Source organism: Crocuta crocuta, unplaced genomic scaffold (assembly GCF_008692635.1).
Source record: "Crocuta crocuta isolate KB4526 unplaced genomic scaffold, BGI_CrCroc_1.0 scaffold581, whole genome shotgun sequence".
Taxonomy (NCBI): Eukaryota; Metazoa; Chordata; class Mammalia; order Carnivora; family Hyaenidae; genus Crocuta; species Crocuta crocuta.
In genome coordinates, this window is record NW_027528635.1 from 1,922,194 (window position 1) to 1,936,453 (window position 14,260).

Sequence of the window (14,260 nt, forward strand, 5' to 3'; positions counted from 1 at the left end):
CTCCCCTGAAGGGCCCTCCCCAGCCTGTCTGTTGCTCCTCCCTTGTGAACAACAAAGTAGCACTTAGTATTTACATTTAAAATTCTCGTCCTTTCCATGTGTTTCTTTGCAATTACGGGATAAGCCTCTTATTTATTTAAAATGTATTTCTTGTATTTTGCGCTGATCATAAAAGTAATACAAGATGATTGTTAGGAAATACAGAAAGGAACATAACAAGATCTATTTACCTGCAACTCCATCCCTCGGATAGAGTCAGCGTTAACATTTGGATATGTTTATACCCACAGAGGCACACACGCACACACACATACACGCACGGGATCAAAAAGCTCATGTGCCAAGGGCCAGGGGGAGGACAATGTGTGGCACATTCTGAAAGAATTTCAGGGGGACTGAAAGAAGTTCAAAACGCTTCATGGGGCGCCTGGGTGGCTCAGTTGGTTAAGCGTCCGACTTTGGCTCAGGTCATGATCTCATAGTTTGTGGGTTCGAGCCTCGCGTCGGGCTCTGTGCTGACAGCCAGCTCAGAGCCTGGAGCCTGTTTCAGATTCTGTGTCTCCCTCTCTCTCTGACCCTCCCCGGCTCACACTGTCTCTCTCTCTCTCTCTTTCTCTCTCAGGAATAAATAAAACATAAAAAAAAAAACGCTTCAGAATGCAAAGCAAGAAGAAAAGTAGTATGTGATGATATTATAAAGCAATAGCTTTCAAAATCTTCCCACTGTGCCCTACAGCCGCTATGGAAGACAGTATGCAAGTTCCTCAAAAAATTAAAAACAGAATTACCAGACAATCCCACAGCTGAGTGGAGATCCAAAAGGACCTCAAAGAGATGTCTGCGCTCCCATTCTCCTCACAGTATGGCCTTCAGTAGCCAAGAGATGGAAACCACCTAAATGTTCATGAGCAAGCAAACGCATAAAGAGAATGTGGTATATACATACAGTGGAATATTCATCAGCCCGAAAAAACGAAGGAAATCCTGGCATATGCAACAACATGGGTGAACCCGGAGGACATTAGGCTGAGATGAACCCATCACAGAAGGACAAACACGGCATCATATCATTTACACAACGTATCTGGCAGAGTCAAAATCAGAGAAGCAGAAGGTTGAAACGGGGAGTTGTTCAGCAGGTGGGATGTTTCAGTTCTGCAAGATGAATACATTTTCGAGATGTGCTGTGAACGGTTTATGAGGGTAGAGTATAAAGTGTTCTTGCCCCAAGAAGGGGGGAGGCAGGAGGAAAGTTTTGGAGGGGATGCATGTCTATTAACTGAATTGTGGTGACGGTTTCACAAGTGTTTATTGATGTTGAAACACATTGCATTATACACATGAAATGTGCGCAGCTTTTTGCATATCAATTATACCTTAATAAAGCTGTTTAAAAAAGAAAATAAATACGTTTCTATTGTGAGTCAGGAGTACACATCGATAACTGAAACAAATGTTTCGCAAAATACCCTCACTGTGTGAAATGAACGCTAGTATTTTCTATTGTATCCTATTCCCTTCTTATTCGTTTAAAAGAAGATGCTGGTCACGGCCAACTCAATTGATTTCCTGACCCTCCTAATGAGTTGCAGCAACAGTTTGAAAAACTCTGCTGTAGAAATAGGCAAGAGACATACTCAGGAGGTATTTGCATGTCATACTAATGAGTTTGGACTTCATCCTGAGGGTAAAGGGGAGAATTAAAGGTTTGTGACCATGTAAATATCACAATCGGACTTGGACTATGGGAAGAAGGTCTGTCTGCTTAGGGGTAAGAGTTTAGAGAGGGGTATGGACTGATATTGGGATGCAGGTAGGTGGCAGTAAGAGACTCGAGATCTTCACTGCCATGGTGGTAGAGGCAGAAATGAATGAATTAAAGACATTTCATCTTACTAGATGTGTGTGTATGTATTTTCACTCACATACAGGCAATCGAAAGTTAAAGAAAGCCATCTCGGGGGCACCTGGGTGGCTCGGTAAGTTGAGTGTCTGACTTTGGCTCATGTCATGATCTCGCGGTTCCTGAGTTTGAGCTCTGCGTTGGGCTCTCTGCTGCCGGTGTGGAGCCCACTTTGGATCCTCTGTCTCCCTCTCTCTCTCTCTGCCCCTCCCCTACTCGCGTGCTCTCTCTCTCTCAAAAATAAACATTAAAAAAAAAAAGAAAACCAGTATCAGTCACAAAGAGGGAGGAGTTGAGATTTATCTCCACGTTTCTTGATTCAGTAACTGAAAGACGCTGACACATTTACTGACATATGGAAGAATGGGTTTCTGTCTTTGTTTTCAGCTGGGGAGTGATGTTGAACTCCACTGAATGTGAGGTACCTGCAAGACATTCAAATGGCGACAATGCAATGTTTTAGTGTAGAATTGCTCCTAGTAGCCTTTGCAATCAGACGGGGCCTCAGACTGTGCTCCATCTCACTGTCCTGGGGTCTGTGCCTTGAAGTTGGGTGGGGCCACAGGCCGGGCTCCGCAATCAGCCAGGCCTCCGGCTGTGCTCCGTTGTTGGCCCAGATCACCGGACAGGCCACCTGGATGGGTGTGCCCATCATCTGTACTCTGTACTTGGATGTGGTTGGAGGCTGTGCTCTGCAGTCAGAAGGGGTCACTACCTGGGCCCCCGACAGGCTATGCTGTGCAGTTGGTCAGGCCTGCCGCCTGGGTTCTCTGCCTAGGTTACAGGGCGCTTAGCAATCAGCAGGGCTGTAGACTAAGCTCAGCAGCCAGGGGTAAAGAGCAGGGGGTCACCAAATGCTGGTATCCGAGGCTGCCCATGGACACTGCTCCAGCTCACTGGTTGGGGGGGCCGCTGGCTGTCCTCCACAGTTGAGCAGGGTTTGTGGATTGACTCCCTGCCCAGATGGGATCATAGCTGGGCTCTAAGGGTGTCACTGATGGGTCTCCCTGGTCAGCCAGAGCCCGAGGCTGTCGTCAGCAGCCGGCTGGAGCTGCTGGTGTGACTCCCCATTCGGGCAGGCTATAGGATTGGCTCCATGGCTGCTGGGATCTCTGATCAGGCCTCCTGGGGGGGCAGCCTAGAGGCGATGCTCCCCAGTGGGGCAGGACTGCTGACATGTGGCCCTGCCCAGCTGGGCTCCACACATGCCTGTGTTCTCTGGCCAGGCCTCCTGGTCAGGTGAGGCTGGAGGCTGTATTCCACAGGTGGGTGGGACTGCTGACTCGCTTCACTATCTGGGCAGGGGGTAGGATGGGCTCCAAAGTCTGCTTACGTTCTCTGGCCAGACTTCCTGGTCAGGTGGGGTGGTGGAGGCTGTGCTCAGCAGCTGAGGAGGGCTACTGACTTGCTTGCCTGTCCAGGGAACGCCATAAAATGGGCCTCACAGCCCATTCAGTCCATTATCTGGGGACCAAACTGGACATAGCTGCCAAGCACTTGTCTGGCACGACAGGGCCACAAGCTCATCTCTGCACACGGGAAGAGCTGTTCGCTGGGCTCTCTGCTCCAGTGCCGCGACCACCAGCACAATGCAGTCCACCGAGGTAAGTATGCTGGTTGCCGTGGGCCTCACCCCCCTTCTCTCCTCTAGCTGACCCCAATAGTCTAGCCCCACTGACTCTCCCAGGGACCCCTGTGAGGTAAAACCAGAGTGGGTCTCCTGGGAAGTGTCCCCTAACACTGAGGGAGCTGGACGTCTGCCTTGGGCTCTTTTTTCCCCTCTGGAGAAACCATAGGCTCAGGGGTGCCCTCTTAGTACAGCGTTAGGATGATCTCTGGGAGGGGCAACGTGGTCAAGGTCAAAGTGAGACCACTCTTCTTGCCCTTCTACATGTGTTTTCTCTCAGTTCTTGTGGTCCGAGGGGATGCTTCAGCCTCATCCCCGATTCTGGGGTTTTCACAAAGGCATCTTATCTATGGAGAGCTGCTAGCAAGTCTTTCTGTGAGGTGGACTGAAGTTTGGAGCCCCCGATTCTATTATCTTGACGATGCCTCTCTCCAGTTTGGCTGTTTCTTATAAAACCTAACACACTTTGACCATATGTTCCAGCAATCATGCTCCTAGGCATTTACTAAAAGGAACTGACAACTTATGTTCACGCGAAAACTTGTTCACAGATGTTTATAACAGCTTAACTCATAATTGCCAAAAGCTTGGAAGCGATCGAGATGTCCTTCAGTAGGTGAACGGACAAATATACCGTGGTACATGCAGATAATGAACTATTATTCAGCCCATACAAGAAATGAGCTATCGAGCCATGAAAAGGTATGGAGCAACCTTAAACGCACGTTACGAAGTGAAAGAAGCTACATACTGTACGATTCTAACTATATGGCCCTCCGGAAAAGGCAAACCAATGGCGACAAAAATGATGAGTAGGTGGAGCACAGAGGATTTTTAGGTCAGTAAACCTACTCTCCTGAATACTGTGAAGGTGGATACATTTCATTATACATTTGCCCAAATGCACACAATGTACAGCACCGGTGAATATAATATACTAATATAATGCGTGTACTTTGATAATGATGTGTCAATGCAGGTACATCATAACAAATGTACCACTCTGGTTCAGGATGTCAATAGTGAAGAGGCTTCTTGCATTTATGGGGTGGGGGCCGGGAGACAGGGAATATATGGGGACTCTGGGCTTTCTACTCGACTTTGCTGTGAATTGCCCTAAAAAATAAAGTCTATTTAAACATTTTTAAAAATTGGGCTGAACGTATACAAAGTGGGTGGCAGAGAAGTAGAGTCCTGGCATGAAGTGAAAAGAGAGACCAGAGAAGAGGGTATATTCAGCAGTGGGGAGAAGAACGTGGAGCCATCTCCTGAGCTGACTAGCAGAAACATCTTTTTACAACGATCCATGGGAAGGGGTAGACCGGCATCCTGAACGTCTATAAGGATACAGCACCCACAATGCTAAAACCTGAGAATTGCTTAATACTGGTTTCTGGATGTAATATTGTGCAGCCCACTCAGGTCTCTCATCTGCATTTAGGAACCGCAGCAACATAAATGCCATAGACATAGCATTATCTAAAAGGATACTTACATGCATTATCTCATTTACTTCTGACAACAGTCCTGTGAGGAAGGCAGGCTATGTGGCTAGCTGCATTTTACAGAGGTGCTAACACAAAGTAAAGAGGAAAAAACATCTAGCCAGGATTTTAGCCCAGACGACCCCCCACAAAAATCAGATAATGGTGACAGATAAAATAAGCTAAATGGATGAAGCTAGGATATAATCAATGGAGGGGCATTTCCTTTCATGCAAATTCAAGTATATACAGCTAGGCTGAAGGCGGCTTCTAAAAAAAGAGAAGGCTGGATACCTTCTGCTGAATCGTGAGAAATCTCCAGCCTTGTGGGCAAAGCTAGTCCCACCTGAATTACCGAAGCAGATGACATAGCCACGCACGGGTCTTCTGTTTTAACACGGGCTCTGCAGACAGAACCTCGGGCCAAAGTGAATGCGCTACTGCATGTTATATGAGGATAGTCCCAGGGTAGCAGGATGTGGGAAATGGAGATCAAGGCAGGAAGAGAGACCAATCAAATGTAAGTGGGCCTTGCCAAGGCAGCCATTGCTTACCAACTACCCTTTACTTGCTTCTGTGAGAATATCTTCTAAGAGGATACATCAACTAATGTATCTCAAGACAGTCTGGCTGACAGGAAGAAGGAAGGAGAATTTATCCGCCCAACTTCTGTCTTCCATTGTTCCATGTGCGCACAGGCGCACGCTGATCTAAGTATCTAATATCCTCTCAGTGTCTGTTGGGCAGGAGGTGAGGGGCATGTAGTGCTACTTTAAGTGATGTGCTGTTTGGTTGTGCATGTGGCTACCTTGAAGTTTCTGGCTATGGGGGCGAGCACCTGGGAAAGAACCAGCCAATTTGGTCACTGCAAGTGAGACAAAACAAGTGACCAAGATCCCCACAGACAGGGAACTAAAAGTGTTTGATATACAACAGTGGTAGGAAGCTCCATCGATATTTTGACAATTCTGAGTCATAATACATAGACTAAAACAATGGATGAATCAGAGTGTAGGGTCTCCTCATCTAACGAAATACTTCACCATCACCATACCTTGGCCACCATGCTTAGACCAAAAGCAACAACCAGTTACAGCGCCCTTGATATGCTCACGTAAGTAATGAGATGATTACATTCTACTGTGCTTCGTGCACATAATTTAAAATAATATATATGATTCCCTATGTTAGTTTTCTCTTGCTGTATAACAACTTACCACTAACTTAATGGCTTCAGACAATATATAAATAAATCATTATCTCAGAGTTCTGTGGGTCACAAGGACAGGAGGGCTGACTGGGTCGTTGGCTCCAGATGTCACACCTAAGGTGTCAGCCAGGCCAGACTCTTATCTGGAGACGCTAGGGAAGAATCTGCTCCAAGCACATTCATGTTGTTTGAAGAATCAAGTTTTCTTGCCATTGTAGGATCAAGGCTCTCGTTCCCTTGCTGGATGCTGGCTTGGGGATGTTCTCAGCACCTAGAGGCCACTTACAGTTCCTTGTTACGTGCACTCTCACATTTTGAATTTCCTTATTCCCTTGAAGCCAACTGTTTAGTGTTTGATTGAATTACTGAAAGATGTGTATATCCCAAGGAGAGGGAAAAACTAGGGGCCAGTGTAGAATCTAGCACTTTCTAGCCAGCCCTGAAATGCAATTTGCCTTTTTTACTTCTGCATAACACATTAAAATATGTATAAAATTGATCTTTCACCCATGATATGTGCCATCATTTCTAAAGAAGTGAAGCCCTTCCTCATATGAATCCTTAGAAGGATACACTGTAGGTCAATGGTGAGTGACTTAAGAATGTTGGCTGTAGGGGCACCTGGGTGGCTTAGCCGGTTAAGCGTCCGACTTTCGCTTAGGTCATGATCTCGCGGTTCGTGGGTTCGAGCCCCGCGTCGGGCTCTGTGCTGACTGCTGGCTCAGAGCCTGGAGCCTGTTTCAGTCTGTGACTCCCTCTCTCTCTGACCCTCCCCTGCTCACGCTGTCTCTCTCTCTCTCTCCTAGAAATAAATAAAACAAAAAACAAAAAACAACAAAAAAAAAGAATGTTGGCTGTAGCTTCCGTTGTACCTTTGTACGGTATGGAATTCTAGTATACTCATGTTTCCCACGTGCATTTTCTGTAAATGTTCCAGGTACTGATTAGTTTCGGATCTCTTGGATGCATACATCTTGAAATTGTTATTTTTCATATTTTTCAATTAATGAAATTGTTAATTTCATTCATAATTGAATTTAGCTTAATGATGACATTCAGCTGGTGTTTTCCCTTCCCTCTTCAACTTAAAGCTCTTAAAGTCTCAGTGAGGTCGGAGGAGTATTCAAGGGCAAAACAAGTCTATACTCAGATGAGTGCTAATGAGCAAAACTTGACTAATTTAAGGTCACAATTCTTCATGGCCAGAAGGGACCTTGGATGTCCTCTTCTAACAGTTGACCTTAGAAGAGACTTTTCTTTATCTACTGTCCAAATGGTTAAAATATAGTACTTCCTTCCATATTACTTCAGTAAGCTAAAACTTGGACCAGATATTATCATAATTGGGTTATATTCATCTTTAACGTTATTGGTGGCTTAGAATTCATCACTATTTTCCTTCCTCAGATATAGACCTTGACTAGTGAAGCTAACTGTGGTTTACTTCTGATCTAATTAAAATATAAAGCAATTCCAAGGATACATTTTTATGAAATCAAATGCATAAACTTATTGAGAAATACCTTAATCGTAATAACAGTATGTAAGAACATTATTTTAATTTAATGAACATGAAGAACAACATTTTCTCAAAGAACCCCGGATTTGTATGGTAACAAATCATCTGTAACAAGATGCAAGAGTTAGGAACAAATTGTTGTTGAGATGAGTAGGCTACAAAGAAGTATTTCATAGAAACTACCATACATTCTGACACTTAGAAAAAGTGAATTTATAATACAGTCTACATTATGTCTATCAAGCTATATTACCACGAATTATATCATTCCAGATGATAGCTGTGGAACGTTGTGGATTGGCAGTGACTGAGATGATGTTCAGACGTGTTTGAACACATTAACAAAGATGACTTAATTAATAATGTTCCTAAAACACACGTGCTATCTCTACAAATTTCCTATAGCGGTTCGTGATGTCTTTCAAATTTCAAACGCCAAGATCTATACTAGAGCTGTCTCCAAATAGTCTCTCAGGTTAGAGAAGATAGATGACTTGTTTCAAAGGGAATAAAGAGAAAATGAACCATTTTAACCCTCTCCTGGATATTAATCTTTTTGCACCTTGAAGAGATCATTAACATGATCTTCTTCTTCTTTTTTCGGGGCAGGGGAGCAGAGAGAGAAAGTGTGCGCCTGTGGGAGGGGAAGAAGGAGAGGGAGCAAGAGAATCTTAAGCAGGCTCCATGCTCAGTGCAGAGCCTGATGCGGGGCTAGACATCACAACTCTGAGAACGTACCTGAGCCAAAATCAAGAGTTGACTGATTAACCAACTGAGCCTCCCTAACACTATCCTGTTAAAAATCCCCTTCAAGTAGACTGCAAAAGTTAAAGAGAAATGCACTTATGTCCATTTGAAACATAAAAACTAGCAAATCAACTGCACAAAAGAAAGCATTAAAATATATGTAAGCAGGTTAATGTGTATGTTAAGCAGCCATGTTCATAAATCATGTTTGGTTGATTTGTTGCATCATAATCACATTTGACTTTACAGTACCATTGCATTGATCACAAATGACCTTCAGATTTGATCTTCAAGATACCATCATGAGGTAGGCTGAGCAAAGGTCAGGAATTCTTTTTCACAGATAAGGAAACTGAGGCAGAGAAGCCCAGCAGAATGCCCAAGGTTCCAGGCACAAGAGGCAAGAATGTAACTCAGTCTTTCGCTTTCTGATTTCTAAGACAGTTCTCTATTTACTATACTTTTAACCATAAATCAAAGTGAGAACGTTTAAGCCAGGTGAAATTTGGGGCAAATCTCTAACTTTTGTGGGGGTTTAGCACAGGTAGCAGCATTTAGTTTTTGGAGAGGTGGAGGTCCTGGGATTTGATCCAAAATTTTAATCTGATATTGCTTACCTCTAAAGTATTGGATTTCAGGATGATTTTTGACACATACAAAAAATATTAAGCCTATTCACATATTCAGTAAATGACAAGAAAGCACGCTGCAGCTAGAAAGATCCGGAAAATAGTAGCTCTGATCAAAGATTAAAGAAGTGAGATGTTTTTAAAATTTACATTGGGCTATCACGAACATCACTGTCCTTTGTCAATTTATGCTGATGATGGTGTTGTTTACTGTGGTTGTAATATGTGGAGTAATAAACATTTAAAATACACACTGGACATTTAACTGGACAGTAATAATAATCACATAAAAATAGCTATTGCTACAAAATAACATCTTCTCCAAAGTGTCAAGACAGTTACATGAAGTACTCTCAATATCAGAATATTTAGAAAAATAGAACAAATTATTTTCTTGACACAAATCATACAGCATTTCAATGCCTTTCTAAAAGGCGTGTCTAAGAGAAGATATCTGATCTTCAGAGTATGGAATAATAATTATTTTTAAAGACATGAGATTCTTAAACAAAGAGGAGAACAGAAGGGAAGACTGAATAACAGTCCTCTCATATAGTCTGAATTGTTATCAAGAAGAAAAAAAATCTTTTCCCCCCCTATTACCACAAGGATAAAATGAGAAGAAGTAAGAGAGACTTAAAAGAATGAACTTTCTGAATGGAAAAGACTTGTCATGGAGATTCCTTCACTAGAGATCTTTAACAATAAATTGAAAATTATTTCAAAAATGTTCTACCTATATTCTAGGGAATTCCATTATGAAACTCTTCAAGGTAATGAGTCTGATTAAATCCAGTCATGCATGACAGAATCCAAGAAAAATGACTGACTGGGAATATGAGCATTATAGACATACTCAAGATGCTCTGTGATGGAATAGCTCTAAATTGAGCCAACTCCACATAGTTGCCTTGATCAAGCCCTGATAAATTGATCACCACGGAATCAAAATAGCAGTCAAGATTCAAGTAAGAGGGTAAAATAATGAAATCAGTTGTATTATGGCCATTCTAGTCAGGCTTTGGACCTAGATATTACAGCAGTGGGATACAATGAGAATCTGAATCAAAATAAAATTAGCATTGGAGAGGAGCTTGTGAATTTTTAAATAATTAGTTTTAAAACTTTCCCAACCTATGAAAATACTTTAAGTCTAATACAATGGACTTTTCTATTCCCAGATCCAACAGTTGTTATGTTTGCTATATCTAATTATATGTCTAGGTGTATATTACATGGATACACATACATTATGTATTTTACGGATCCATTTCAAAATAAACTGAAGATTTATTTATGATACGTAAACCCTAAATATTTCAGCATGCACATATCCTAAAAGTAAGGATATTCTCTGACATAACCAAATATCATCTCTCTTAAAAAATTAACACTAATGATCTAATATCATTTAATGCCTACTCTGTATTCTGACATCTCCAACCATTTTTCCAAATGTCTTCTCTTTTCCTTTTCATTTTTTAAATTTTGAAATAATTTAGACACAGAATACTTGCAAAGCTGTATAAGGAGTTCCCATATACCCTTCATCCAGTTTCTCTTAATGTTAACACCTTGTATAATCATAGGCTACATGTGGAAATCAGAAAGTTCACATCAGTACATTACTCTACCGACCACATTAGAACGTAGCCAGTAATGAAGAAACTTAAGTTAATCATTACAGCAACACTGTGATACAGGTCATCATTTGTCATCATTTCATAGGTAAAGGAACTGACCAAAAAAAGCTGAAATTTATCTCCCAAGGTCATAGAGGCAGTGAATGGTGAGCCTAATGATTATTTGGCTCTAATGTTCACTCACTTTTCACTACATGGTCTTGGTGTCCCATTAATGTCTACTATATAATGGGGCCCAATATTTGAAAGGGGAGAAAGTATGACTTAAGTAGTTTATAATGAATAGCTTGTTATAAATTAGAACTAGGAGGTGCCTGTGTGGCTCAGTTAGTTCAGTGTCTGACTCTTGATTTCAGCTCAGGTCATGATATCACAGTTATGAGATTGAGTCCTATGTTGGGTTCTGTGCTGTGCATAGAGGATGCTTGGGATTCTCCCCCATCCCTTTCTCTCTCTGCCCTTCCCCATCCCCCATAAACAAATAAACTTAAAAAAATAGAACTAGAAGTTCCAGATGATTTCAAATATCATGTACAATTTAAGACTTAAGTACGTAAAGAGTTTATATTATAAAACTTTATACTTTTGGTGAAAATGAGTAAGACTTGGTCTGCTCCTTCTTTCTTTTATGTCCAAGCAAAATTCCTTTTGCTTGGTATAGTTATACAAGTGGCAGTAATGAACTCTGCTTAAAATACTCTGGTTTTTGTAAATTTACATACTTTTAACAATCAAGCAAGCCCAGTGACACCTAAAGCTTTTAAGTGAGGAACATGGTACCCAGAACAGTTATGTAATACTATAAGGGCCACATAGCAAGCAAGGAAGAAATAAAGGACTACAGTACCTATGTTCTGCTTCTAGTAAAATATGTTAACTGCATCAAGGTGCTTGGCAAATAGTGAACAGTCAATCAATGTTTGTGAATGAATTAAATAATTGCCCAGTTGTCAGATAATTTTTTTGAGGATAAAAAATACATTGCAACAGAGGCCCCTGGGTGGCTCAGTTGGTTAAGCGTCTGACCCTAGGTTTTGGCTCAGGTCATGATCTCACGGTTCATGAGATTGAGCCCCACATCAGGCTCCCACACTGACAGTGGGGAGCCTAATTTGGGATTCTCTCTCTTCCCTCTCTCTCTGTCCCTCCACTGCTTGCACTCTCTCACTCTCTCTGTCTCTCAAAATAAATAAACCTAAAAAATATTGCAACAAACCCTTAGCATCCATAACGGATGTATACACAGATATTTTTGAATCACAAAACTCATAAATTTCAACACAACATAAAATCCATCACAAAATACAGTAACATATAAATGAAAATATAAGTGGTCACTTAAGCTTGTAACACCTTTAATGTATGCATAACTAAAGTCAGTTTTTGTACTGAACTGAACATTTTCTGAAACAATTTCACAAACTGCTTTTTTTCTTTATCCTGTAGAGAGTGTATGATGGACATGAGGTGACAGATCTGAGACACCACAAAATTTTTGACATTTTACTCCTTAATTAAAAAAACTTCTCTATTCAGGTTAAGAACCACAATTATTTGCGATCTTTTTGCCTAACCTCTCCTTTCATCTCTAGCAACTGACATTTGGCTTTCTCTTCAGAAATCTTTTATTCCTCCTCCACATAAACGTAAGGGAGAAAAAAGTCACTACTGAAAATCACAACTGCATGGAAGGAGAGAGTAGATCTTCTTAAAATAAGGTCTTTAGACGCCGGGTGGGCCCTTCGTGCAGCTAGGAACCTTGATAGTTTTTATACATGAAGGTCGGCCAAGAAACGGAGTTCAGTTTTAGGATGAAGAGAGAACAGTTGCCCAGCCTGGTGAAGAAGAGAACTAAGAGGTGAGAGACAGAGAGTGAAGTCAATAAATGGGGAGAGCTTAGGGTACCACACGGACTAGTGAGATCTGTGAGAGATACTCCGTGCCCGGATGTCCCAAGGTCATTTAATAATAATAACTGCTAACATGAAATACCAAGGTATTTGCCATTTCATCGATGTAACGTTTTATGCATGACATACCAGAGGTCATTCATTAATTGTTTTAGGCACAGCGGCCGGGTGTTAGCAGGTGCTTAGGAAGGGGTGAGCAGTCAACAGCTTAGAGTGCAGGTTTTAGGCAATTCCACTTTGGAGATAAAGGCTGAAAAGTTCAGAGCAGAGAACAAGAAAGAGTAGAAGCTGGGAATCACTGTCAAATGACAGGTCTCCCCCATTATTCGAAAGCAGAGCGTCCCCATGAAAACTTTCCTAAGTCAAAATGGCATAAAGCGAACAAGTGATTACCATTAATTTATAGGGGAAAACTTTTTAGTGTTCCCAGACCCCCCAAAAATCACGTCTCCTAGGATTTTCTGATACCTTAGGACACATCTTGCTACGGGGTGCACAAAATAAACTGCGATGAAGCACACGTGCTCCTAATAGTTGAATGCTCAATGGCCCTTGATTCTGAGATGCGGAGTGTAGTTCCTGGGGAAGGCGCTGGGCGGCGCCACTCTCGCCCCTGGGTGCAAGCTACCTCTTAAAAGCTGGCTGCAAACCAAGTGCTCAAGGTTATTTTCGATGTTCACCTTTTTTTTTCTTTTAAATAAAAGTAAAAATCCTCCTCAGATTTCTTTCAGTTAACAAAAACAGGCGCTAACGTAGGTCTTTCATAAAAGCAAAGTGGTGTAACTTCAACTTTTGAAAGTGAAGGTATCTGTACCATGAAGTTACAGCCAGCTACAGAATTTGCTGAAAACCTCTAGTGGGGCACTGATCTTACCAAACGACTGGCACGTTCTCCTTTAGTTTACTTGACCAGAGTGGGGAGTGGGTGATGAGGAGAGAATAGCAATGCTATCTGCGAATATATGTACCAATTGTCCATTAGGTTTGCTCACTAAGAAACTGGCTGTTGCCCACAATCCCCAGAGTAAATATGAATCAGACACTGTCTGAAAAGATTAACAAGATACGAATACATAGTTAAAAGCAAGAATATGAAATCCACAGGGGCACCTGGGTGGCTCAGTCGGTTAAGCGACCGACTTCGGCTCAGGTCATGATCTCAGGGTTCAGGAGTTCTGATTCCGGAGTCAGGCTCCATGGGGACAGCTCGGAGCCTGGAGCCTGCATTGGATTCTGTGTCTCGCTCTCTCTCTGCCCCTCCCTTACTCATGTTCTCTCTCTCTCTCTCTCTCTCTCTCTCAGAAATATAATAAACATTAACAAATTTAAAAAAATGAAATTCACAGATACCAGGGATCTACCATATATTTTTTTTCATTTTTCATCCCGCACCAGAGCGGTGCATTTGTTACGATTGATGAATCTATTTTGACACGTTATCACTCAGCCTCTACAGCTTACATAAGCATTCACTTTCGGTGTTTTACCTTCTACAGACTTGAATGAATGTATAATGACATGTATCCTATGTTATAGTATCACATAGAGCAGTTCCTTAAGAATCCACAAAATTTCTTCCTTAAATGTA